Source organism: Oncorhynchus kisutch, linkage group LG11 (assembly GCF_002021735.2).
Source record: "Oncorhynchus kisutch isolate 150728-3 linkage group LG11, Okis_V2, whole genome shotgun sequence".
In the NCBI taxonomy this organism is placed as follows: Eukaryota; Metazoa; Chordata; class Actinopteri; order Salmoniformes; family Salmonidae; genus Oncorhynchus; species Oncorhynchus kisutch.
The window spans coordinates 11322934-11350899 of record NC_034184.2 but is presented as its reverse complement, the minus strand read 5'-3'; the positions used below and the strand labels follow the sequence as shown (position 1 = coordinate 11350899).

At 44.2% G+C, this 27966-nt stretch overlaps 1 long non-coding RNA gene across 5 annotated transcripts; it reads right to left on the bottom strand.

Moving 5' to 3' along the window:
• Positions 1 to 32: 32 nt before the first annotated feature.
• LOC109900026 (uncharacterized) lies at positions 33 to 27196 on the bottom strand. Of its 5 annotated transcripts, XR_002256540.2 has the most exons (8): positions 26857 to 27191; positions 19696 to 19771; positions 16065 to 16120; positions 15809 to 15886; positions 14731 to 14906; positions 11848 to 11926; positions 5119 to 5280; positions 39 to 1105 (listed from the first exon to the last, which is right to left on the bottom strand). It is a non-coding gene; the product is annotated as an uncharacterized LOC109900026 (long non-coding RNA). The 5 variants fall into 5 exon arrangements; XR_004211559.1 differs by having other exon boundaries at positions 33 to 1105; positions 11848 to 11979; positions 14731 to 15886; positions 26857 to 27196; XR_004211560.1 differs by having other exon boundaries at positions 33 to 1105; positions 14731 to 15886; positions 19696 to 19768; positions 26857 to 27196.
• Between the last annotated feature and the right edge of the window lie 770 nt (positions 27197 to 27966).

Genomic DNA, 27966 nt, shown 5'->3' with positions numbered 1-27966 from the left:
AAATACAAAAATAAATAAAATATTAAGCAAACCAGATGGCAAAATCGTTTTTATTTTATTTTGATTTACTGATTATTTATTTACTCTTACTCTTTACTCCAGCTCCAGCACTCAGACATCATTTACAAATGAAGCATTTGTGTTTAGTGAATCCGCCAGATCAGAGGCAGTAGGGATAACCATTTTCCTGTCCTTCTAAGTATTCAGAATGTAACGAGTACTTTTGGGTGTCAGAGAAAATGTATGGAGTAAAAAGTACAGTATTTTCATTAGGAATAAAATGAAGTAAAAGTAAAAGCTGTCAAAAATATAAATTGTAAAGTACAGATACCCCCAAAAAACGACTGATGTAGTACTTTAAAGTATTTTTTACTTTAGTACTTTATGCCACTGCATAAATGTGTCTCTTCTCCGTCCACTGTGTCCACATTGTGACCAGATATCATGGTCCCTCCCTGTATGCAAATTATGCAAATTATTTGAAAAACCGCTCTGGAGGTGGTCAGGAAGATAATATCACAATTAGATCACAATGAGAATGTGGACATGCTCAAGATTGTTAGAAGCAGGTATAAACAGGGCTAAAACTGCACTTTGTCAAAATCAAGTAGAGGCTTTCCACATGTCAGTCCACTTGTTGCACCTGCCCATTAATTGTCAGAGGGATATAACATGATTTTTTATGTTGGTTAATCTATTTTAACTGTTTATTTTTCTATTTGCATTCACATCTCAGTGTGTGTGTGTTATGTTGTGGTCATCAGACCCCTCTGTTACTGTTAATGTGTTCTAGACTTATCCTTGTTGTTATGTTGTGGTCATCAGACCCTCTGTTACTGTTAATGTGTTCTAGACTCATTCTTATTGGGATACAGGCAAACATAGCCCTGAAAGGTCAACAACTGACTCTTGGTGGTACAGTAACTTGAAAAGGGATGGTTTACACCGCTGTAGTTGGACCCCTGGTCTATAAATTGTAACGGGAGAATGTGTAGTGTTCACTAGTGGTGAAACAGCAAGGTCCCACTGTTGAGCTCTTCTGTTTATTTGGGTGTTTGTCTTCATTCAGCAAACACACTTAGTCTTCCTTTCCCAGCGGCGGATCCTGGGGTAAACACAAGAAAGTCAAGTCAGACTTCTGTATGATATAGTGGTTCCACAAACATATCTACCAGTATCTAAAGAGAATGTCAGACACAGGTGAGCAGCTCCCAGCAACAAAACGGACACGGGTGATGTCTGTCTGTCTGTCTTTCTGTCTGTCTGTCTGTCTTATTAGGATACAGTTTTTGTATTTTTATTCTTGTATAAGGTTATTTGATGGCTATTGTTTAGCCTCTAGTTCATTTTGTGTTATTTAAATTCTAATATATGAATCATATTTGTCCGTCCGTCCGTGTGTTACAGCATAGTATTACTTATCACTGAGTTATGCTTCACAGTAGGCAAGGGGAAACCAATCAAAGGAAAACTCTGTATAGAAATATTTGTTTACTCGTTTCTTGTATTTACAATATCATGGTATTATCAGTACAGTAGTTAGTAGTTAGCCTACATAATTTCCAAAAACCTGATGAACATTTTCTTACATTTTGAATATGCGGGCAGTCTTGTCTTTCTCACACTTTATGAGTGAATCAAACCATCTCCATTGGAGGACTCCATTTATTCATTGCAGGATTATCAGGTCACCATTGTTATGATTCCTCTTCCTGTTCGGGCGGCGCTCGGGCGGTCGTCGTCGCCGGCCTACTAGCTGCCCCTGATCCCCTTTTCTGTTTCAGTTAGTTTTGTCTGATTAGTGTCACCTGTTTCTTGTTTGGGTTTTGTTTTGGGCTATTTAAACCCGGTATGCCTGCCTGCTTTTGTGCGGGCTTGTTTTTCTGTTCATGTATAACCAAGTTTGTTGGTTATTCATGCGCCCTTGTGTTTGGCGCATGACTCTGTTCCTGGAATAAAGACCCACGTTTGAACTAACTCTGCTCTCTGTGCCTGACTCCTCCACCCACTACTCCTAGAAGCCGTGACAGAAGCCCGCACCACGACATGGAGTCAGCAGGGGCAGCGACCACCCCTCTTCCATCAATGGAGGAGCGCGTCCTCCATCATACAGCCGTCCTCCATCGGATCGGTTTCGGCGATGGACCAAATGATGGAGAGGATGGAGCGATGGGAGAGGAGTGGTCTCCCGACATCAACCCCAGCTCCCCCACAGATGACTAAACCCACTCCTCCTCCGGCGGTGTCCGGTCCCAGCGTGTTGCGTCTCGCGCCCCCGAGGGAGTACGATGGAGCGGCGGTTGGGTGCCAGGGATTTTTGCTCCAGCTCGAGCTCTACCTGGCTACCGTTCATCCGACTCCCTCCCTCCCTGTCTGACAGGTAGAGCCCTGGAATGGGCCAACGCATTCTGGAACGGCCCAGACTCTGCTCGGGACCACTACCTGGAGTTGTGAGCGACTGTTTCACCTCAGACAGGAGACGAGGAGCGCACAAGACTTCAGTTTGGAGTTCTGGACCTTGGCCGCTGGAGCGGGGTGGAATGACAGGGACCTGATAGACCACTACCAGTGCAGCCTCCGGGAGGATGTCCGCAGGGAGCTAGCTTGTCGGGACACCACACTCTCCCTCAACAAACTCATAGACTTGTCGTTCCGGCTGGACAACCTGCTAGCTGCCCGCGGGCATTCAGAAGGGGTCCTGTCAGTTCCACCTCCCAGCCCTCCTGCTCCAACTCCGATGGAGTTGGGAGAGGCTGCATCGAGGGGGACCGGAGGAGGAGGCTCCTCCTGCACCTACTGCGGTTGGAGAGGACACACTTCAGACCGGTGCTGGAGGAGCCCGTCTGGGAGTCGAGATGGCAGGCGGAACACTTCTCGGCCACCCCAGGTGAGTAAGCACCAAACTCACCCAGAGCTCCCTGTTGGTCACATGTTTTTATTAATTTCTTTCCCTGCGTTTTCTCTCTCTCTCTCCAGCATAAGGCGCTAGTCGATTCAGGCGCAGCTGGGAGTTTTATGGATCGCGGACTCGCCCGTAGGTTCGGGATTCCGTGGGTGCCGATAAACCCACCCTTCCCTGTGCACTCCTTAGATAGCCGACCGTTAGGGTCAGGGCTGGTCAGGGAGGCCACGATTCCGCTGGACATGGTAACGCAGGGGAATTAAAGGGAGAGGATCAGTTTCTACCTTATTGATTCACTTCCGTTTCCAGTGGTGCTGGGGGTTCCCTGGCTGGCTATTCACAATCCCCTCATTTCCTGGAGACTGGGGGCTCTTCAGGGGTGGTCAGAGGAGTGTTCAGGTAGGTGTATAGGAGTTTCCATCGCTGCCACGTCGGTGGAGAGTCCAGACCAGGTTTCCACTGTGCGCATTCCCTCAGAATATGCCGATTTGGCATCTTTTGAAAAAAAAAAAGGTCGACCAAATTACCACCCCATCGACGGGGGGATAGCGTGATAAACCTCCAGGAGAACGCTGCACTTCCCAGGAGTCACGTGTACCCATTGTCACAGGAGGAGACGTTGGCTATGGAAACATATGTTACGGAATCTCTGAGACAGGGGTACATTCGGCCCTCCATGTCACCCGTCTCCTCAAGTTTATTTTTTGTGAAAAAAAGGAGGGAGGTCTGCGTCCGTGCATTGATTATCGAGGTCTCAATTCTATTACAGTGGTGTTTAGTTGAGCTATTCTGTTTATTTGGGTGTTTGTCTTTCTTCAGCAAACACACTGTCGTTGTATTAGTTAATGTGACGACTGTTGTTCATCGAATGATTAAAAGTTTCTAATTTCGTGATTATCTGAATCAAGCAATTATTAACTCATTAACCTGGGGCACCATGGGAAAACTAGTTTTTATTGAGTTTCTATTTCCCAAATTAACTCAAAGAATATCAGAATATCGATTTTACAACAGCCGCTAATTAACCAGTTACCTCTACCAATCTCGTTCTGAACGTCTTATAGCCCGTGAATATGCACGGGCCCGGGTCTCACCAATGAGTTCGTACCACACCAATCTTAGTTGAATATTTATTAACTAAAAAGCTAAAATGATGATAAAAGATACACATAGATGAAATACATTATAGGCTATTGATTAAAACTTAGTATAACGGGCCAACACACTATGGTGCGTGTTACCCAAAATTGGGATTTCAAAGAGAGAGAGGAAAAAGAAAGTACATGAGAGAAATATACATTTGGGTGAATTTGTCAGCTATGCTATTCTAACCCTAGCCTTGCCCCAAACTGCCGCTCTTATGGGTCAGAATATAATGATGTAATTATGTGGGGTAGACCTCCGAGGATTCTCTGCGTGGACCGTTCAGGGGACCGTTCAGCTGCTCGATGACACACTTCTCCTGCGCACCTCTCTGATCGTCCTCACGATGTCAGTGTCCTTTTGGCTTAGGAGTCTGTTCCCTCGCCCTTGCTATGGAAGGGGTCTTCTGATGACAGACAGCTCTGTAGCTCACAGCATAGGAATGAAACCTTTTAGATACCACGATTCGCTGGGATTGGATGCTAAGGGAGTCCGGCTTGAATTCACCCGCTTAGACACAGCTAATCATCCGTAGCTTGGGTAGAAAAGGATTTCTTTGTCTTCAAACTTGTTCTGGGTTCATTGACTTTTTAGACCTTGGCTGCAGCTTGGGTCACGTAGTCTTCTCTGTAAATTCTATACTCACAGGTTTTATACCCTTGGGTCAGAAGTGGGCATAACCGCCTTTAGGGCAATTCTCTGGTCGTACCAAGTTAATGAGGCAAGGTCTAGATTTGACTCAAATCCAATTTTAGACAACTAACTTAACATTTCATGTTTACCAAAACATTCCCTTTGATTTGGACATTTTCCACACAACGTAATGTATAAACATCAAACATATACTCTCCCAAAAACTCTTCACGTTACAATGTTTTCTTAATAACGTCATCTATTAACCTTTAATAACCAAACAAACATGACATACATTTTCATGTTCCATCTATCGTCATGACCACCATTGTGGCTGATGGAAACCATTGTTCCAAAGTCCCTTTATTTCATGTTTATGTTCTGAGGCTGGTTCTCCATAGTAACAGGACAAAGGAATTTGTCTGTGGCCTGAGACTTACCAGGTGCGTGAGGGTTCATAAAACCCCCACATCTTCAGACCCCTAGATCTCTCCTCCTCTGTTGGGGTTGAGAGATAATCTGTAGGGTTGTGGTCTCCTGTAACCTGACCTGGTCAGGACAGTCATGACAACACTTAGTCTTCTTATCCCCAGCGGTGGATCCTGGGGTAAAGACAAGAAAGTCAGTCAGACTTCTGTATGATATAAAGTTGATGTCAGAAGTTTACATACACTTAGGTTGGTCATTAAAACTTATTTTTCAACCACTCCACAAATGTCTTGTTAATAAACTAAAGTTCTGGCAAGTCGGTTAGGACATCTACTTTGCATGTCACAAGTAATTTTTCCAACAATTGTTTACAGACAGATTATTTCATTTATAATTCACTGGATCACAATTCCAGTGGGTCAGAAGTTTACATACATTAAGTTGACTGTGCCTTTAAACAGCATGGAAAATTCCAGAAAATGATGGCATGGCTTTAGAAGCTTCTGATAGGCTAATTGACATAATTTGAGTCAATTGGAGGTGTACCTGTGGATGTATTTCAAGGCCTACCTTCAAACTCAGTGCCTCTTTGCTTGACATCATGGGAAAATCAAAAGATATCAGCCAAGACCTCATTCAAAAATTGTAGATCTCCACAAGTCTGGTTCATCCTTGGGAGTAATTTTCAAACGCCTGAGGGTACCAGGTTCATCTGTACAAACAATAGTATGCAAGTATAACACCATGGGACCACGCAGCCGTCATACCGCTCAGGAAGAAGACGCGTTCTGTCTCCTAGAGATGATTGTTCTTTGGTGCGAAAAGTGCAAATCAATCGCAGAACAACAGCAAAGGACCTTGTGAAGATGCTGGAGGAAACCGGTACAAGAGTATCTACATCCACAGTGAAACAAGTCCTAATTCGACATAACCTGAAAGGCCGCTCAGCAAGGAAGAAGCCACTGCTGCAAAACTGCCATAAAAAAACCAGACTACGGTTTGCAACTACACATGAGGAGAAGATCATACTTTTTGGAGCAATGTCCTATCGTATGATGATACAAAAATAGAACTGTTCCGCCATATTGACCTTCGTTATGTTTGGAGAAAAAAGGGGGAGGCTTGCAAGCCAAAGAACACCATCCCAACCGTGAAGCACGGGAGTGGCAGCATCATGTTGTGGGGGTGCTTTGCTGCAGGAGTGACTGGTGCACTTCACAAAATAGATGGCATCATGATGCAGGAAAATTATGTGGATATATTGATGCAACATCTCAAGACACCAGTCCAGTAGTCCAGTATTTTATCCAGTATTTTTGTATCATCATACGATAGGACATTGCTCCAAAAAGTACGATCTTCTCCTCATGTGCAGTTGCAAACCGTAGTCTGGTTTTTTATGGCAGTTAACGCTTGGTTACAAATGGGTCTTACAAATGGAAAATGACCCCAAGCATACTTCCAAAGTTTGGGCAAAATGGCTTAAGGACAACAAAGTCAAGGTATTGGAGTGGCCATCACAAAGCCCTGACCTCAATCCAATAGAAAATATGTGGGCAGAACTGAAAAAGCATGTATGAGCAAGGAGGCCTACAAACCTGACTCAGTTACACCAGCTCTGTCAGGAGGAACGGGCCAAAATGTGGGAAGCTTGTGGAAGGCTACCCGAAATGTTTGACCCAAGTTAAACAATTTAAAGGCAATGCTACCAAGTACTAATTGAGTGTATGTAAAGTTCTGGCCCACTGAGAATGGTGAAATAAATCATTATTTCTACTATTATTCAGACATTTCACATTCTTAACATAAAGTGGTGATCCTAAATGACCTAAAACAGGGAATTTTTACTATGATTAAATGTCAGGAATTGTGAAAAACTGATTTTAAATGGATTTGGCTAAGGTGTATGGAAACTTCTGACTTCAACTGTAGTGTTATGGTTCCACAAACATATCTACCGGTATCTAAAGAGAATGTCAGACACAGGTGAGCAGCTCCCAGCAGCAAAATGTACAGTGGTGATGTCCTTGTGTGTGTGTGTGTGTGTGTGTGTGTGTGTGTGTGTGTGTGTGTGTGTGTGTGTGTGTGTGTGTGTGTGTGTGTGTGTGTGTGTGTGTGTGTGTGTGTGTGTGTGTGTGTGTGTGTGTGTGTGTGTGTGTGTGTGTGTGTGTGTGTGTGTGTGTGTGTGTGTGTGAGAACACTAGGGCTGGTACTGCTAGGCTTCTTGAAATCAACCCTAACCACACTTCAGGTTCTGTGTAAATATTTCTCGATTCAGTTTCTCCTCAGACCAACCGTATGTATTTAGTTTACCCATGGGCTCTGATAACTGATAACTACACTGTGCTGGGTATGCTTTAATAATGTGCAAACTAAGCTCTTACAAGCTGGCATAAATACCGTAACACACACACACACACAGGCACAACGACACACACATACAAGCATGAACATGCGCATTAGAGTTGAGTGCCGTCCTGTCCTGTCCTCCACCCCTTCTGGTCATAGAGCTGTCCCCAGCCCACAGATGGACTCAAGGACACAGCTTGACATACATAGACAAATAAAGGGTCCTCTCCCTCTCTTTCCCTCTCTCTCACTTCCTCTCTCTTTCCCTCTCTCTCACTTCCTCTCTCTTTCCCTCTCTCTCTCTCACTTCCTCTCTCTTTCCCTCTCTCTCACTTCCTCTCTCTTTCCCTCTCTCTCACTTCCTCTCTCTTTCCCTCTCTCTCTCTCACTTCCTCTCTCTTTCCCTCTCTCTCACTTCCTCTCTCTTTCCCTCTCTCTCTCTCACTTCCCCTCTCTTTCCCTCTCTCTCACTTCCTCTCTCTTTCCCTCTCTCTCTCTCACTTCCTCTCTCTTTCCCTCTCTCTCACTTCCTCTCTCTTTCCCTCTCTCTCACTTCCTCTCTCTTTCCCTCTCTCTCTCTCACTTCCCCTCTCTTTCCCTCTCTCTCACTTCCTCTCTCTTTCCCTCTCTCTCTCTCACTTCCTTTCCTTCCCTCCCGATTGAATTGAAATGACATGGAAACAACATTGATTCAACCAGTGTGTGCCCGCTGGGCTCTGTTTAGAGTCCACACACACTGTGCAATTTCTTATTATAAAATAATAAAACGGATCAATATTATCTATAACTGATCAATATTATCTATAACTGATCAATTTGACCTATAACTGATCAATTTGACCTATAACTGATCAATATTATCTCAAACTGATCGATATTATGTATAACTGATCAATTTGACCTATAACGGATCAATATTATGTATAACTGATCAATATTATTTATAATTGATCGATATTACCTATAATTGGTCAATATTATCTATAACTGGTCAATTTGACCTATAACTGATCAATATTATCTATAATTTATCAATATTTTCTATAACTGATACATTTGACCTATAACTGACCAATAATATACCGTATTATTGACTGTATGTTTGTTTATTCCATGTGTAACTCTGTGTTGTTGCATGTGTCGATGTCACGGCCGTGGAACGAAGAGGACAAACGCGCAGAGTGGTGAGCATAAATATTCCTTTTATTTAGGTGACGCCGACAAAAACAATAAACGATACAAAACAACCGTGAAGCTTAAGGGCTATGTGCCACAAACAAAGTTAACTTCCCACACTGAAAGGAGGGAAAGGGCTACCTAAGTATGGTTCCCAATCAGAGACAACGATAGACAGCTGTCCCTGATTGAGAACCATACCCGGCCAAAACATAGAAATACAAAATCATAGAAAAACAAAACATAGAATGCCCACCCCACATCACACCCTGACCTAACCAAAAAGAGAAATAAAACGTCTCTCTAAGGTCAGGGCGTGACAGTCGAACTGCTGTGCTTTATCTTGGCCAGGTAGCAGTTGTAAATGAGAACTTGTTCTCAACTAGCCTACCTGGTTAAATAAAGGTGAAATAAAATAAATAAATATTGTCTATAACTGATCAATATTATCTGTAGGTAAATTGGGTGGGCTATATACCGATGGACTATGTACAGCTGCAGCGATCGGTTAGCTGCTGAGATAGCAGATGTTTAAAGTTGGGGAGGGAGATAAAAGTCTCCAACTTCAGAGATTTTTGCAATTCGTTCCAGTCGCAGGTAGCAGAGAACTGGAAGGAAAGGCGGCCAAAGAGGTTTTGGCTTTAGGGATGATCAGTGAGATACACCTGCTGGAGCGCGTGCTACGGATGGGTTTTACCATCGTGACCAGTGAACTGAGATAAGGCAGAGCTTTACCTAGCATAGACTTGTAGATGACCTGGAGCCAGTAGGTCTGGCGACGAACATGTAGCGAGGGCCAGCCGACTAGAGCATACAGGTCGCAGTGATGGGTGGAATAAGGTGCTTTAGTAACAAAATGGATGGCACTGTGATAAACTGCATCCAGTTTGCTGAGTAGAGTATTGGAAGCTATTTTGTAGATGACATCACCGAAGTCGAGGATCGGTAGGAAAGTCAGTTAAGTCGGGTAAGTTTTGCGGCGTGAGTGGAGGCTTTGTTGCGAAATAGAAAGCCGACTCTAGATTTGATATTGGAGATGTTTGATATGAGTCTGGAAGGAGAGTTTGCAGTCTAGCCAGACACCTAGGTACTTATAGATGTCCACATATTCTAGGTCGGAACCATCCAGGGTGGTGATGCTAGTCGGGCATGTGGGTGCAGGCGGTTGAAAAGCATGCATTTGGTTTTACTAGCGTTTAAGAGCAGTTGGAGGCCACGGAAGGAGTGTTGTATGGCATTGAAGCTCGTTTGGAGGTTAGATAGCACAGTGTCCAAGTATACAGAATGGTGTCGTCTGCGTAGAGGTGGATCAGGGAATCGCCCGCAGCAAGAGCAACATCATTGATATATACAGAGAAAAGTGTCGGCCCGAGAATTGAACCCTGTGGTACCCCCATAGAGAATGCCAGAGGACAGGACAACATGTCCTCCGATTTGACACACTGAACTCTTTCTGCAAAGTAGTTGGTGAACCAGGCAAGGCAGTCATTAGAAAAACCGAGGCTACTGAGTCTGCCGATAAGAATATGGTGATTGACAGAGTCGAAAGCCTTGGCAAGGTCGATGAAGACGGCTGCACAGTACTGTCTTTTATCGATGGTGGTTATGATATCGTTTAGTACCTTGAGCGTGGCTGAGGTGCACCCGTGACCGGCTCAGAAACCGGATTGCACAGCGGAGAAGGTATGGTGGGATTCAAGATGGTCAGTGATATGTTTGTTGACTTGGCTTTCGAAGACCTTCGATAGGCAGGGCAGGATGGATAGAGGTCTGTAACAGTTTGGGTCCAGGGTGTCTCCCCCTTTGAAGAGGGGGATGACCGCAGCAGCTTTCCAATCCTTGGGGATCTCAGATGATACGAAGGAGAGGTTGAACGGGCTGGTAATAGGGGTTGCGACAATGGCGGCGGACAGTTTCAGAAATAGAGGGTCCAAATTGCCAAGCCCAGCTGATTTGTATGGGTCCAGGTTTTGCAGCTCTTTCAGAACAAATATACTACCTATAACTGATCAATGATATAATTTTACTGATCAAAATGACCAAAAACTGATCAATATTATATATAACTGGTCAATAATATCTATTTACTAGACCACTTAGTACATTGTGTAATGATGACGTCATTTGGCCTTAGGCTGAATGTGGTACGAGAGCATGACGGGCGGCACTGTTAGCTACTACACAGTCCAGTGATCTATGTCACCAGATAGAAGGCTTATGGAGTCAGACACTGTCACAGAGCTTTGTGATGTCAGTGTAACAAACTGACAGGTGGTTTGGAACTATCGGAAATAAAAATATAGTATATTTTTTCTTCAAGCTAGCGATCCGTTAAATACTGACTCTTCACAAAAAGGATGGAGAGAGGAGAGGAGGGGAGAAGAATGGAGAGTAGGAGAAAGGAGGAGAGTGTAAGGGATTTCCTCCTCTTCTTCCGAAGAGGAGAGGCGACAAGGATCAGAGGACCAATATACGGCGTGGTAAGTGTCCATGGTTCTTTTAATACGTAAATGTACACATGAACAACTAAATACAAAAACAAGAACCGTGAAAACCCAAAACAGTCCTATCTGGTGCAAACACAGAGACAGGAACAATCACCCACAAACACACAGTGAAACCCAGGCTACCTAAGTATGATTCTCAATCAGAGACAACTAATGACACCTGCCTCTGATTGAGAACCGTACTAGGCCGAAACATAGAAATCCCCAAATCATAGAAAATCAAACATAGACTGCCCACCCAACTCACGCCCTGACCATACTAAATAAATACAAAACAAAGGAAATAAAGGTCAGAATGTGACAGAGAGAGAGTGAGGGAGAGAGAGGATAAGTATTTTTTTCCAGGAGGTCAAGGCTCTATTGGTGACAGAAAAACAAGATTGTATATCCAACCACTTGCCTCACTGCTCCAGGTCAGCGTCAGAGATGTGGGTGAGGACTAGACTGGAAGGTCTCAACTGTGAGCAGGCATGGGTGAATGGACCGCTCCACCTCTGGTATGGTGGTGTCGAGGTCTGGTGGGGGGATGCTAAAGTATAGTATACTGGACTGTGATATGACTTAATGTAATGGTGCCATTTTACGGGCTCCTAACCAACTGTGCTATTTTGTGTGTTTTTTTTGTTGCAATTTTTGTAACTTAATGTTGCTGCTACTCTCTCTTATAACTGAAAAGAGCTTCTTGACATCAGAGCAGCGATTACTCACCTCGAACTGGACAAAGACTTTTTCTTAAATGAGTCCGACGAGGAGGATATACTGCTTCCCGGAGACCAGGCCCAAATCCCTGTCATTCGCATGAAGAAAAGACAGAGATGCAGGGGGCGAAAGTCTGTGTGCCTTTAAAATATATATTTTTTACCTTTATTTAACTAGGCAAGTCAGTTAAGAACAAATTCTTATTTTCAATGACAGCCTAGGAACAGTGAGTTAACTGCCTGTTCAGGGGCAGAACGACAGATTTTTACCTTGTCAGCTCGGGGGTTTGAAGTTGCAACCTTCCGGTTACTAACCACTAGGATACCCTGCCACCCCAGTTTGTGTGAGGATTCGTAGGCAAGTGAGTAAATCGCCACTACCATCAGTTCTATTGGCCAATGTGCAATCACTGGAAAAAAACTGGATGATCTACATTTGAGACTATCCTACCAACAGGACATTAAAAACTGTTATATCTTGTGTTTCACCGAGTCGTGGCTGAATGACGACATGGATATTATAGAGCTGGTGCATTGGCAGGACAGAGCAGCTACGTTTGGTAAGACGAGGGGCGGGGGTGTGTGTCTATTTGTCAATAACAGCTGGTGCACAATGTCTAATAATAAAGAAGTCTCGAGGTATTGCTCGCCTGAGGTAGAGTATCTCATGATAAGCTGTAGACAACACTATCTACCAAGTGAGTTCTCTATATTATTCGTAGCCATCTATTTACCACCACAAACTGATACTGGCACTGAGATACTGGCACTAAGATCACACTCAACGAGCTGTATAAGGCCATAAGCAAACAGGAAAATGCTCATCCGTAGGCGGTGCTCCTATTGGCCGGGAACTTCAATACAGGCAATTAAATCCGTTTTACCTCATTTCTACCAGCAAGGTGCTCCGGACAACTGTGTAATCACGCTTTCCATAGCCGATGTGAGCAAGACCTTTAAACAGGTCAACATTCACAAGGCCGCAAGGCCAGATGGATTACCAGGACCTGTACTTAGAGCATGCGCGGACCAACTGGTAGGTGTCTCCACTGACATTTTCAACCTCTTCCTGACCGAGTCTGTAATACCTACATGTTTCAAGCAGGCTCACATCAACACCATCATGCCGGAAGCCCTAGAAACACTCCAATTCACATACCGACCAAACAGATCCACAGATGACGCAATCTCAATCACACTCACACTGCCCTTTCCCACCTGGACAAAGGAACACCTGTGTGAGAATGCTGTTCATTAACTACAGCTCAGAGCTCAACACCATAGTGCCCACAAAGCTCATCACTAAGCTAATGACCCTGGGATGAAACACCTCCCTCTACAACTGGATCCTGGACTTCCTGATGGGCTGCCCCCAGGTGGTAAGGGTAGGTAACAACACATCTACCATGCTGATCCTCAACACCGCCACGCTGATCCTCAACACATCTACCACACTGAGTATCTACCACACTCTCAGGGGTGCGTGCTTAGTCCCCTCCTGTACTCCCTGTTTACCCATGACTGCGTGACCAAGCACGACTCCAACACCATCATTAAGTTTGCTGATGACACAACAGTGCCTGATCACCGATAACTGTGAGACAGCCTATAAGGAGGAGGTCAGAGACCTGTCAGTGTGGTGCCAGGACAACAACCTTTCCCTCAATGTGAGCAAGACAAAGGAGATGACCGTGGACTACAGGAAAAGGCGGGCCAAACAGGCCACCATTAACATCAACGGGACTGAAGTGGAGCGGATCGAGAGTTTCAAGTTTCTTGGTGTCAACATCACCAACAGACTAACATGATCCAAACACACCAAGACAGTCGTGAAGAGGGCACGACAACACCTTTTCCCCCTCAGGAGACTGAAAAGATTTGGCATGGTTCCCCAGATCTTCAAAACATTCTACAGCTGCACCATCGAGAGCATCCTGACTGATTGCATCACCACCTGGTATGGCAACTGCTCGGCATCCGACCATAAGGCGCTACAGAGGGTACTGCGTACAGCCCAATACATCACTGGGGCCAAGCTTCCTGCCATCCAGGACCTATATCGTGGGAGGTGTCAGAGGAAGGACCAAAAAATTGTCAAAGACTCCAGTCACCCAAGTCATAGACTGTTCTCTCTGCTACCACACGGCAAGCGGTACCGGAGTGCCAATTCTAGGTCCAAACAGCTTCTAGCACCAAGCCATAAGATTGCTGAACACCTACCTACATGTACAAATTACCTTGACTAACCTGTACCCCCGCACATTGACTCGGTAGCGGTATCACCTGTAAATAGCATCGCTATTGTTATGTAATCTTATTGTGTTACTTTTAATTCAATTTTTTACTCTAGCATATTTAGAAAATATTTTCTTAACTCTATTTCTGGAACTGCATTGTTGGTTAATGGCTTGTAAGTAAGCATTTCACGGTAAGGTCTACACCCGTTGTATTCGGCTCATGTGACAAATAAAAATGTAATTGATTTAATAAGATGGTGGTCGACCATTTTAGTTTTGAGAGAGCTGTCCAAGAAGGAGAAGTCATCCTCCCATTCTAACACCTGTAGGGAAGAGTGAACACAACCACCATCAGATAGAGAGATAGAGACATAATTTTGTCCTCTAAGGAGACGACCCCGGAGGTTGACATTTGAGTTAAAAGGTTGACATTGCTGCGGTGCGGGATTGGGGATTGATCGTTGGTCTCAGGTCTGTGTCTGTAAATTTGCATATGGTGTTTGACCCTTGGTCTCTTTGCTGTAGGTTTCTGGTCAGTGACATTAGCTCCCTGGTGGGACTCTCCTATTGAGAATGTTCAAAATTACATGATTTATATACTGTAGGTATTAAAACATGATTCCGATGTAAAATACCAATTATCTGATAGATGTTACCTGATCCAACACATTGACAGTGACATCATCAAAGAAAGACACCTTCCTCCCATGTCCTGGTTCGTCCCTTTCTGATGATGCAGGGCTGGGGGATGGCAAGGTTGCAATGGGTGGTGAAAAGACTTGCCTGGGGGACCCTCTCACCTGAGGAGAGACAGCACTGAAAGTCTTCATGCCTGCATGGAGAAAAAGGTGATTCTTTCACATAAAATGTAGTTCATTTTATGTTATACTTCAACATAAAACTAAGCATCTATTGAGACATCCATTGTCTCCTTTTACGATGAGCCATAGCAACAGTATATCTCCTTCAAAATGAGGAATGTTAAAACGGATTACTAAGTGTGCTTTCCATCCAATGACATGGCACCCAGGCAATCATTGGAGAATTTATATTTATAATTTTCTCCTGGCCACTTACTGCAAGGCCTGAATAAATATTGGTGGCCGTCCTCGCAGGCGAACACGCAATAGGAACCTTTTTCCGTTCTGTGGTCACCGGGCAACCGTTAAATGAGTGACTCAGGAAAGGAAACGGAGATGCTGACTCACTGAGCGGTATGACGAACAAATGCTAGAGGCACACCACACACAGCCCAGGAGATGCACACATACACACTCAGACACAACACACACAGCTTTAATCTGTGTCTCCTGTATCACCTAGATCAGCAACTCACTGTGTAACAGGTGTGAGTAGGGGGCCACAGCAGTACTGCCCAAAATACCCCTACCAACGCCCTACATACAGACATAGCTAAAACACACACACTCACAAACAGACACACAAATACACACGCACAAACGAACAAACAACGCAAGCATGCACACACACACACGCACAAACGAACAAACAACGCAAGCATGCACACACACACACGCACAAACGAACAAACAACGCAAGCATGCACACACACACACGCACACACTACTATAAAAGAAAGAGGACTGTTAGCTAAAGAATATGACAATGGAACTGCAAAGCAATGGTCAACAACTATTGACACTGTTAGTAAAAGTTACAGAATCAGAGGCAAACCACTGTTCTCTCTCATTAGTTTGCTCCACAACACCACACCCCTTTTCGGTAGCCAATAAGATGAGGGTCCATCCAAAGACAGGAAACAGCAAACTCATTCTCTGAAGTGAAGTAAGTCTGTCAAGTGAAGATGAACAAATGTCATTTTACATGTTGCTACATCATGATGCCCTACAACTACAGAACACTACGATGTTATGTTGCAACTTCCTGACATCCAGGCCTATCTGTTACACTATCAATGTGAATTTCAAGAGAAAAGTGACTTAGAGAGAAGGTCAGAATACTACTGTACCTTGTGATTTGAGCCAGGGCCACATTCAGTGGGTGAGTATTCCAGGAAATAAGACACTAAAATAGGAATTGAGGAAAAGAGAAAAAGAGTAGAGAGAGAGAGAGAAAGAGAAGGAGATAGAGAAATATGTATATAGTAGTCAGTCCCATGGACTTGACCAGTAGCAGGGAACAGACAGATCAATTAATTGCCTGGCTAATGTAGCAGAGCCTCCTTGGTGAGAGAGAGAGACAGTGAGAGAACAATATACACACACATACACACACACACACACACACACACACAGAGACACACACACAAAGCTCTACAGAGAAGCTGCAATGACAATTTTGACTCAAAATCAGAACCTGAACGTTTACAAGAGTGTTTGGAGGAAAGATGTTTTTAGAGGCTGGTGCAACCTCAGGACCGCTTACTATCTTCAGGACTTTCACCATGGCATATTATTACAAGCCTATGTGAGCATGAGTGCCCTCTAGTGGTTATGTTGATAATAGCAGACAGTCGATGTCAAAGACATGTCACACACTTCAGAGGGAGAACAGCTAGGGCCGTCTAGAAAATAGCTACTCTGCCGCTATGTGATTGATTCACAGGAATCTTAAATATCTAGTTTCAAGTTTATTTGATGTTACGTAATAAATGTTTCTGTACAGATTCAAATCAATTACTACTATCTACTGAATGATGAAATACTGGATTCATTTAGTGAACATATTTTATTTAACCTTTATTTAACTAGGCAAGTCAGTTAAGAACAAATTCTTATTTACAATGACGGCCTACCCTGGCCAAACCCCAATTGTGCGCCTCCCTATGGGACTCCCAATCACGGCCGGTTGTGATACAACCTGGAATCGATCCAGGGCCTGTAGTGACACCTCTAGCACTGAGATGCAGTGCCTTGGACTGCTGCACCACTCGGGAGCCCACACACAGTATATTTCCCATACTCTTTCTGACAGAGGACAAGTTGTAAGGTCCGGTCGCTACTGTCCTCTCCCTGGCAACAAAATCACTGATGCTGGAGTTCTACTTGACACACTCATGCAGCATCAGGATATTGTTCCCAGGGAGACACACACACACACTCATCTTTCAGGTCCTCTCTGTCCCTGGTCTGAAGAAGAAGGGAAGGAAGGAGTGAAGAGAGGAGTGGTGGAAAGGAGGTAGAGAGAGATAGACAGATGGTGGTTAACTCAAATGGAGGAAGGTGCTTGTGTTTCAACCTAGCCCCTGTGTGTTTCATTAAGGGGTACCCTCCTTCTCTCCTTTCATCCCTCCCTCCCTTCCTCCATTCCTCCCTCCCTCTTCCCGTATAGTCCAGGCATCATGTCACCTAGCCTGCATACCCTGGTCCTTCTGTTAGGCCAGCCTGATGCTTGAACAGATACTTCACACTTTTTCCACTGAACCTAGCAGTATATCAAATCAAAACAAATGTTATTGGTCACATACAAGTGTTTAGCAGATGTTATGCGGGTGTAAGGAAATGTGCAGAAATATCTAACAACTACAAAACATATACCCAATACACACAAATCTAGTATGATATAGGCCAGGGTTGAAAAATCCAAATAAAATGTATTTTAATCTAAACTATTTGTGCTGTGGTCAGTCTGTTTACCCAGCATCAACCTCTTGATATAAATCTACAACATTGTCCATTTCATTCATGAATTACAGTATCTTTGATTCCCCCTCTTTGGAAGATTGTGATCTGATGGGCCACATTAAAAGTGTCTTCCATCATTACTCAGGTTTCAGCTGTGACATGGTGACTAGTCGTTACATTCCCTAATTTACTGTTGTTTTTCTAACAACAGTAAAGCATAGAATATCCCTTCTCCCCTGCCCCTTCCCAGGGTAGTAACAGGTTTATATCTACCTCTCCTCTTCCCAGGTCAACATTAATGGGCATTTGGTGACAGTCTGAAGAAATTCAATGCACTAGTCCCACAATGCAATGCAACGGCTTGGGACACTTGTCCATGTGCAGACCCTAGTGGGTGGAGTCAGGGACAGAAAGGGCCAATAGTAGCCCTAACCCTACTAGAAAAATGGGATTGTGGGGGGTTGCTTTGCTTTTCTAATTGGGTTAGCTTTGAGTGTCCCACGCCAATTGAGTTGTGACACATGTACATTTGCGCGGGGGGGGGGGGGGGGGGGTTGTCCTGCATAACTATCCTTTTACACTACAGGCGCAGAATCATCATATCCAGCCGTCAGATGACAAGTGACACCAAACAATCCGTGAGAGGAGGGTAATTGGAGCTCGCCTGACTTTTTCTGAGCATGCAAAACACACATACGCACACACAACCACACACACACAGGGCTTATTCTGAGCATGCAAAACACACATACGCACACACAACCACACACACACAGGGCTTATTCTGAGCAGTGCAAAACACACATACGCACACACAACCACACACACACAGGGCTTATTCTGAGCAGTGCAAAACCGTGACGCCCCAAGCAGGGCCACATGACCCTCTGCTCTCCCACTGTCAAGACTATGTAGCTTTGCACTCTGGGTAAAACTGTGAAATGAGCCCTCCACCACCCAGGCCCCTAGCAGTCCTGGCTACAGACTTTATTTGGACACGCCAGGAGGATGGCGTCTCACTTGTCATTCTGGTGTTTTGCAGGTTAAGGGAAACTAGACACTGAAACAACAGCCAAAGTGGTAAACATGTTATTGTGTCCTGTCAGTTAAATATTTTCACAGGGGAGAAATAAAGACCTAATTTGTCTTCTCCATTAATCAGGGTGGCAAAAACCTCCTGTGCAGTTCCACATTAGCATTCCTTCATGAGCTGAGTGGGATCCTTCAGGTTTGGAGTTGAAGTTTGTCCTCCACTCAAATCTTATTCTAAACCAGCAGTGATGGTCAATATAGAAATGGAATTAAGTGGAAGAGCATTTTTCTTTTCACTAGGGACTTACTATCACAAATAATATCTTAGTACAGATTATTGTCTTTAGAGTGTTTGCTGACAGAGTTCCCATAATATCATGACATAAACGTAAGATACATTTCAGAGAGCTGGTAATGCAAAAATGAGCCTCTGTTGACAGCAGTACACCTGCTCTACCCCAGTTGAGACCTGGACATGGCTGAACAAGCAAGACTGATGCCAATAATGCACTGCCATTTTGGACAAGTGTGTACGTGTCAAGTGTGTGTATGTGCATTAAGTGTGTGTGCGTGTGCGTGTGCGTGTGCGTGTGTGTGTGTGTGTGTGTGTGTGTGTGTGTGTGTGTGTGTGTGTGTGTGTGTGTGTGTGTGTGTGTGTGTGTATTGTGTGTGTGTGTGTGTGTGTGTGTGTGTGTGTGTGTGTGTGTGTGTGTGTGTGTGTGTGTGTGTGTGTGTGTGTACTTGCATGCTGTGTCTGAATAAGTTTTGAGTGGGGCCAATTTAACCTGACGTATTTATCTGTGTTCATTTCCCGGTACGGGCATAACACGCTTTACTGGGATAAGGAACTCTATACTACAGTGTATAGTACAGTAACCTGTAATAGCACCTCCACCCCTCAACACAGTCTAAATGTAGACACCCTGAACACATCCCTAAACAGACATTAAGTAGAGGTAAACACATCTACAGTATGCCCATTACCTGCTGTGTAGAGGGTTGTGTATGTAGAAGACTCCACTCCCCTCCACTATTCTCCCCCCATCCTCCTCTTCTCCTGCTGGGAAAGAGAGCAGGACATACAGTTAGATCCTCTACTAGGATTCTTCGACACAATCAGATGAATCACGCAGCATATTTAGCACCACTTAAAGTACACCCCCTCAGAGAGAAAGAGAAAAAATGTATCTCCTGCCAAAATAATGAAGGCTTTGGTTCAGAGTTGTTGGTTTTTTAAACCCTAAAGTACCAGGTATTTACGTTACATAATTAAATGGTAACTGAACAGTTATAATCAGTGGATAAAGTGCTGTAAAATAAAGTGCTAGCACAATTTCATTAACCTAATATAGAGAAGAGGCATCAGTATTACCCTCCCAAAAACCTGATGATGAAACCAACTTCCCTCCAAAGCAATGACAGTTAGTAAGTGAACATCAAAATCCATGTTATGACAGTATCCTACCACTAGGTGGCAGATAAACCCATGTTATGACAGTATCGGACCACTAGGTGGCAGATAAACCCATGTTATGACAGTATCCTACCACTGAGGCAGAGAAACCCAAGTCGTGACAGTATCCTACCACTAGGAGGCAGAGAAACCCATGTCGTGACAATATCCTAGGGCATTGGGCCACTAGGTGGCAGAGAAAATCATGTCATGACAGTATCCTACCACTAGGTGGCAGAGAAGAGAACCTCTCCCTCCAGAAGAGCTTGGTCCAATCAGCCAGTGTGTGTAGTGGATGGAAGTTGAACTTATAGGGTCCTGCATGTCTAATAGATATGTCTGTGCTGCTGCTGCTGTATCACGGCTATTTAAAAATAAAAGTGCCATGTCAGTCCAGCCACTCTCCCGCCTGTCACTCTCTGCCTGGGTTCTGGGTGGTTACCGCGATGAGGAGAAGAGATCAGGATATCAAATGACCCATTTTGAACAGGAACACAAATTATAGAGATAGCTATCCTATCTATATCTGTACTGTCTATATGTATCTATATATGTCCTGTCTATAGCTGTACTATCTATAGCTGTCTATATCTATACTCTTTATAGCTGTCTACAGCTATTCTATCTATAGCTGTCTATATCTATACTCTTTATAGCTGTCTACAGCTATTCTATCTATAGCTGTCTATATCTATACTATATATAAAAGTCTATATCTATACTATCTATAGCTGTCTATATCTATACCATATACAACTGTCTATATCTATACTATCTGTAACTGTCGATATCTATACTATCTAGAACTGTCTATATCTATACTATCTAGAACTGTCTATATCTATACTATCTAGAACTGTCTATATCTGTGTATACTGTAAGGTTTCGTTGCCGCCCTGGATGTATAGTTATGTACATACAGATATATGATCTTAATTTGACCACTCATTTGTTGCTGACAATTGTCCTGCACAGCAGTGTGTTCAAAGTTTAAAAGGGATTATAAAGTTTGTAATTTTAACTCTAAAATCTATACTGCAGGTAGCCTAGCCTTGGGGTTAAGGGCATTGGGCCAGTAACTGAAAGGTTGCTGGTTCAAATCCCCAAGCTGGCTAGGTGAAAAATGTATCAACATGTCCTTGAGCAAGGCACCTATCCCTAATTGCTTCTGTAAGTCGCTCTGGATAAGAGTGTCTGCTAAATGCTGCTGCAGGATTATTTTCCTGCTGTGGCAAACTGGCTCAAATTAAAATCCTACATCTTCACATACAAGTGTTAAAAATAAGACTAGATCCACTTTAACATACTCTGCAGAATGTCTCTAAAGGCTATATTAAGGGTTTATTGTGTACTTATTTGACTGTTAATGCAACATTAGGTTAGACTGTGAACTGTTGGTTTGGTCTCAGGAGAAAGAGGGGGATTGGAGGGTTCGGGTTTGTAGGGTGTAAGGAAGTGGGTGTTGTGGGGTGTGTAGGCGTGTAGGGGGTTAGTCAAGATGAGCAATGGCACACCTAGGCCTGTCATGACGTTGTCAACCCGTACAACCTCATTTTAGGAATTTCACTAAGACTTTGTTACAGTATTTATTATCACGGTGATATTCCCAAACATTTTTGAGTCTTTAAAAGTGAGTGTAGTGAAGGTAGAAAGTAAACTGAAACTATCTTAATGCAGTAACAAGAAACCAATTGAAGCCTGAGACTGTGCCATATAAAGGTACACATACAAACACTCATACAGTTCACCAACACATATCTCACATTTACTGTAATCCATGCAGGAGACCAGCTTAGCTCAAACTGATATTTCAGTGATAACATGAAGCTAGCACTGAGCCGCGGCACACACAATCACTGAGCAATTTGGTGCCGACGCCGAGTGGCCGAGGACTGTTGGGAAAGTGTTGAAAAGCTAGACTGTCACTTCTGACCTGCACACACTCATACACACACAATCATAATCGCAGGCGAACAGCTGTAGAACTCTTGGATGGTGCAAAAGGATCATTCAGTCACAACCACTAACAGATACTAAAACAGTCCCGCTGGGACAGTTAGTCAGGAGGGAGACGACACAACGCTGACACTGCCAGCGATGTTCAAATCTATACCCTTAACTATCTCTGAGCTCCTCCTATCTCTCACTGAAGCCTGCCAATCCATCTCACGCTCTCTACCGATCCCAACCTCCTCCAAGGGGCCCTGGGGAGTCCCTGTCCCTCCTACTCCCCCTGTCATCCCACACCCTTCACTCCCCCACCACCAGAGAGAGGGAAACTGTCACTCATGCTTTAAGCCAACTGGCATTCGGGTGGGCCTACTCCAGTTCAGGGGGGGGGGGGGGGGCTACTCCAGTTCAGGGGGGGGCCTACTCCAGTTCAGGGGGGGGTCCTACTCCAGTTGCATGGTGTAACTATATTTCCATCCAAAATGCAATGAGTCAGGGTTACCCCTGGTTACGAATGAAACATACATGAAACAGAAGACAGAAGGACAGAGATAGAGAGACAGAACATGAAGGGTACAAGCTACACAGGCTCAAACTGATTCACATCTAATAAATAGTTTACATGACACTTGTTGCGGACTAACTTACTGTACTTATGATTTAAATAATTGTGAAGTAGTTTTTTTTTGTATGGATTTCTGCTTCTAGCCTTACTCTTTAAATACAGCTAGCTGCACTCCTTACATTTCCATGGCAACTGATGCTGGCCAATGGCTAAAGCACAGAGATTACAAGACACGTTTTAATCTAAAACCATTACGTGAAATAGGCTACAGCATAGTGCAGGCTGGTGGAAGCCAAGATCCCTGTGGATTTGAACATTTCAGAAAATCATCTGATAAGCCTGTCTAGCCCAAATCTCTTAACACTCTTTAAGGGGGGACTGAAGCTTGAGAAGTGCACAGTACATTCCACCCCATGGCCCATTTCCTATCCAGTAGGTAACACAAGGGAGAGAGCAACCATTCTCTGTCTATTTAGAACAGAAATGTGGAGGGGAAGAGAGAGAGTCTGGAGAGAAATAGAAAGAGGGAAGAGTAAGGAGCAAAAAAGAAAGAGAGAGAGAGAGAGAGAGGGAGAGAAAAACAAAATAAGAGATATGGGAGAGAGATAGGGGAAGAGAGAGAGAGAGAGAAAAAGAGATATGGGAGAGAGATAGGGGAAAAGAGAGAGAGAGAAAAAGAGATATGGGAGAGAGAGAGAATAAGAGATATGGGAGAGAGATAGGGGAAGAGAGAGAGAGAGAGAGAATAAGAGTTATGGGAGAGAGATAGGGAAAGAGAGAGAGAGAAACAGAATAAGAATTATGGGAGAGAGATAGGGGAAGAGAGAGAGAGAGAGAGAGAGAGAGAGAGAGAGAGAGACGTCGTTGCACCTGCTGATGTGGGTGTAGAAGGGAAACCTGATATACAATGGCTTTACAACCATCTCAGGGAGCTATAGTACACTAGCTAGCATAGGCCTAAGTAATGGTCTGGTGAGATCACACCAGCAGAGGGGGATATCTGTGCGTGGGGAAGTCTCTCTCCTGGTCTTTCACCAGGAGAGAGACTGGTCTTTAACTGGGACGGGTGTTTTTCTCAGTAAACAAATAGTTGGTTAAAACATTGTCCATTTAATTAAGAACACCTAACAGTAAGTTGTATTGTATCTGATATTTGTATCTGTATATCTGTATCTGTATTGTAACTGTCTCCATATATTATGCCTAGAAAACATCTGGTCATTTTCATCCCTGGATAAAACTATGTCCTGTTGTGTTCATCCTTCCCTCACAAACCCACAACGGTGTAGCCTACCCTTGGCTCAAGTGCAGATTGCAGAGTGTATGTGAGGGAGGGTGCTTAGGTTGTCGTTGTGGAGTTGACAGGGTACTCAGCCAGCCTGGCAGTAAGTTAGGCCGGAGGGAGGAGTAACGTGAGCATTGATGATCAGAAGTTGAGCAGAAATCAGACAGAACAGTCTTGTTTTCCATTGGTTCCTGTGAGAAGTGGGACAGGGTCCCCACAGGGCTCCCATCAACACACACTTGCACTCACGAACACACTGTTTAATCTTGAGTGATTAATGTCAGCGCATCAGGAGAGCGAAACAAAACAACTTGAGGAGGGAGAGGGAAGGAGAGGGAGAGGGGGGGTTAGAGGTAAAGAGGAGGAGAAGTGAGGAGAGAGGGACTGCGGAGGAGTGGAGAGGGAGGGGAAGGAGAGGGAGATGGAGAGGGAGGCAGAGGGGATGAAGAGGGGAGGTCAGGAGAGGGGAGGAGTGGAGAGGGGAGGAGAGAGAAGAGGGGAGGAGAAGGGAGTAGAGGAGAAGGGGGGAGGGAGGAGTTTGGAGGGGAGGAGAGGACTGGTGATAGGGTTGGGGGGGGGGGTTGGGATGAATCTGAGAGCGCTATCGGTATGTCCCCTGCCACAGCTGGCCAGATGGAAATAGACAGAGGTGTAACTGAGTCCAGGAGAGAAGAGGAGCAATCGCTTTCCCAAGATGGATGGAGTTCAAGCAGTCTCTCTCCTTTATTTCTCTCTCTCTCTCTCTCTCTCTCTCTATTGTCTCAATGGGTCAAATGTTTAAAACATAAAAACCACAGCATACTATAAACAACTATCTTAATTATATTTGTCCACAGTAATTACCCAATGGCAATATCCTGTTTGTACAACATGGCAGATAGATACGAAGCCCAAAGCCCGAACCCATGGCAGCCAGCTAGTGGGCTGAGCGAGCGAGGGCGGGCTACAGATCTCTGTGCCTGAGTGTAAGAGGAGGACAGTAGGCTGAATAGCTCAGCAGCTGAGCCCGATATACTCCTTGTGTAACTTCACCAACACCTTATCAGATATACTCCCTGTAACTTCACCAAGGCCTTATCAGATATACTCCCTGTGTCTTCACCAAGACATTATCAGATGTACTCCCTGTGACTTCATCAAGACATTATCAGATATACTCCCTGTGACTTCATCAATACCCTATCAGATATACTCCCTGTGACTTCACCAATACCTTATCAGATATACTCCCTGTGACTTCACCAAGACATTATCAGATATACTCCCTGTGACTTCACCAACACCTTATCAGATATATTCCCTGTGACTTCACCAATACCTTATCAGATATACTCCCTGTGACTTCACCAAGACCTTATCAGATATACTCCCTGTGACTTCACCAAGACATTATCAGATATACTCCCTGTGACTTCACCAACACCTTATCAGATATACTCCCTGTGACTTCACCAAGACATTATCAGATATACTCCCTGTGACTTCACCAATACCTTATCAGATATACTCCCTGTGACTTCACCAAGACATTATCAGATATACTCCCTGTGACTTCACCAAGACCTTATCAGATATACTCCCTGTGACTTCACCAAGACATTATCAGATATACTCCCTGTGACTTCACCAAGACCTTATCAGATATACTCCCTGTGACTTCACCAAGACATTATCAGATATACTCCCTGTGACTTCACCAAGACCTTATCAGATATACTCCCTGTGACTTCACCAAGACCTTATCAGATATACTCCCTGTGACTTCACCAAGACCTTATCAGATATACTCCCTGTGACTTCACCAAGACCTTATCAGATATACTCCCTGTGACTTCACCAAGACCTTATCAGTGGTAGAAACGTTGTCCATAAACAGCAAACAGTGTATTTCAGTGTATTCTTTTTTAGCATTCTCACCCTGAGATTTGCACATACCCTAGCCAAAACAGGATTTGTTGTCTTTCAAATACTTATTAATGTGCACTTGATTTAGCTTGCTCTATGAGTGGGACCAATGGATAAAAAGCAAGAGAAAGAAAGCAAGCCCAAACCCAGCAGGTGAGCAGGCTCTTGCTCTAGCATCTTACCCTGGCAGTAAGAAGAGCACTGCCTGGTTGGCTTGGCAGCTGAGAGTCCGTCCCCATGTCTGTCAGAGAGACACAGCTATGCCAAAAGGACTCAGCTCTCGCCACACCAAAATAGCTCCAAACAATCCCAGCCAGGCAAGAGCTGATTAAAACAACTATGTGGTAATCATGGTCCAGGGATCTGGGTGAGATCACTCAGGAGGCGAATGTGTTTTACTATCACTCTGTTGGATCACTCTGTTGTCACAGAGAACTTTCCTGCTGAGCAGGAAATGCAAATTTAAAAAAAAAAGGTTTAAAAGGCTTCTAAAGTTTGTAATTAACACTTTAAAATGTCAAACTGTATTTATACTAACTAAAAATGTATCAACACCTACAAGAATGTCCATGAATGATAATCCAAATAATAGTTCACATTTCCTGTTGCTGCAGGATTATTTTCCTATTGTGAGAAACTGGTCAAATTAAGATAGTACACCTGTATGTGTGTTTTATTCACTGAGCTAGTCAATGTGCCGGCGTGTTTTTTAGTAATTCTGCAGTTAGCAGTTAGACACAGCTATAATGCTGGACTACAGATCCCCCAGGAGGATATATGGATACGTTTTTACACTAAACATAATATAAGGGCTAAAATAGATCAACAAAATATTTTACAAACCCAGACAATTCAGTCTTGTCTCAAAACATCATAATATCTGGCAAAGTGGATACAGTAAGCTCTATCAACCAGCTCAACACAAAACAGGAATACAATGACAAAAACAAATCACAATCACAAAAATGTAGTTTCCCTATCACATACCAATATGTTTGTCCATGTAGAAGAAGGCTGCTCTGGTTCTTAGTCCCATTGTCTTTCCTCCACCTCCTCCACTGCTGCATCTTGTCTTCATGGATCTCATCAAGCTGCACCTGCACAGAAAACGACATAACACAACAACATCCACACACAGCTAAAACATAAAGTCAATCTGTACAATCTCTACGTGCACAAGTCCAGCCGTCACATCCCTCTTCCCGTCTCCCTCATCCCCCTCTCCTCCATCACACAGGAAACCTGGCCTTCCTGCAAAAAGCGTCGGAGCATGGAGAGGGGACAAGGTCGCGGCCGGGGGCAGGTATGGAGGGAGAGGATGTTTTTGTCATTCCTCAACCCCCCTGGTTGAGAGACCTGCTGTCGTCTATCCTGAGGAAACTGTCTCACGTCATTGGTGCTCAGAGGAGCTCTACAGCTCCAGCCATAGGCCTGCACATGCTCAGTAGCAGGCCCACAGCGACACAGACACCATAGCTGCAGAGAGGGCCTGATGCAGATATCATATCCCACATGGGAGGAACAAAGTAGCTTTATTTTTATGGATAGTTGGGATACTGTACAGTAAGCCAATGTTTCATGTAAAGGGAAAGGTGTCAAAGTCAGTTCAATATCTTTATCGATATGTTTCTCTCCAAAGCTAGTTGCTGTTGAACCAGCAGGAAACATTATACTTGACTGTTTCCAAGCCAACGGCAATTATCCATTTCCTGTACATAATGGGCTACAGTAGGGCCTGGCCAGCTGTGAATGTGTCAATACTAAAGCAGGTGACTGCTCAGTGAAAAACAGCCTAACAGCCTCAAAGGGAGGTGGCTCTTCAAAATTAATCAGTCATTAGCACTTCATTTATCAGGCACCAACAGCTGTGTCTGGCCCAAAGACATAACACGTACAGTACGACTGACACTGGCGATTTGAAGACTCAAAACCTAATATTTTCATAAAACAAAGTTTTACCTCTACCCGTGATGATAGTGAGCCTACCAGCATCACAGGGGAAAGTCCAAACGTGACTGGGCCTCCGAATAACAGGATGTTTATAGATACGCCTGGGGGATCCTGTGCCAGAGAGACAGCTCTGTAACACGGGGAGGG